This window comes from Mandrillus leucophaeus, unplaced genomic scaffold (genome assembly GCF_000951045.1).
Source record: "Mandrillus leucophaeus isolate KB7577 unplaced genomic scaffold, Mleu.le_1.0 Scaffold581, whole genome shotgun sequence".
Classification (NCBI taxonomy): Eukaryota; Metazoa; Chordata; class Mammalia; order Primates; family Cercopithecidae; genus Mandrillus; species Mandrillus leucophaeus.
The window spans coordinates 40,080-41,184 of NW_012106264.1; positions in this window are offsets into that span (position 1 = coordinate 40,080).

Here is a 1,105-nt window from a genome sequence, read left to right on the forward strand (position 1 = left end):
GATATTTTATATATATATAATATATAATATATATTATATATATTATATATATATAATGGAATACTACATAGTCATAAAAAGAAAGGAAATAATGGCATTCAAAGCAACCTGGATGAAGTTGGAGACCATTATTCTAAGTGAATTCACTCTGGTATGGAAAACCAAGCATTGTATGTTCTCACTTATAAGTGGGAGCTAAGCTATGAGAACACAAAGGCATAAGAATGATACAATGTACTTTGGGAACTGGTGGGGGAAGGGTGGGAGTGAGGTGAGGGATAAAAGACGACACATTGTGTACAGTGTACACTAATCGGGTGCTGGATGTACCAAAATCTCAGAAATCACCACCAAAGAACTTATCCATGTAAACAAACACCACCTGTTCCCCAAAAACTATTGGAATTTAAAAATGTTTTAAATAAATAAAATTAAAAGAAATTTTAAAATGGATTATTTGCTTTCAAAAAAAAGAAATCACCACTTGTACAGTTTCTGTGTAATGTGAAATATGAATATCCACAGCTACATGAAAAGCTGTTAAAAATAATCCTCCCAGTCCAGGCATGGTAGCTCACACATGTTGTTCCAGCTACTGGGAAGGCTGAGGTGAGAGAATCCCTTGAGCCCAGAAGTTCGAGGCTGCAGTGAGCTATGATGGCGCCACTGCACTCCAGCCTGGGTGACAGAGAGAGACCCTGTCTCTAAACAACAGCAATAATAATCCTTCCTTTTTCAAATCAATATTTGTGTAAGGCTAGATTTTTTAAAATATACACTTCAATCAAAGTAAGAGAATGGCTAGGATGCAACTGGAGGCCATAAACCTAAGTGACTTAATGCAGAAACATAAAACCAAATACTGCATCTTCTCACTTATAATTGGGAGCTAAACACTGAGCGCACATGGACATAAACATGCGTACAACAGACACTGCAGACGACTAGAGTGGAGAGGGTGGGGACATGGGTTGAAAAACTACCTGTGGGTACTATGTTCACTACCTGAGTGACAGGATCCATACCCCAAACCTCAGCATCAGACAACATACCCATGTAACAAATCGGCACAAGTACCCCCTGTATCTTTTTTTTTTTTTTTTTT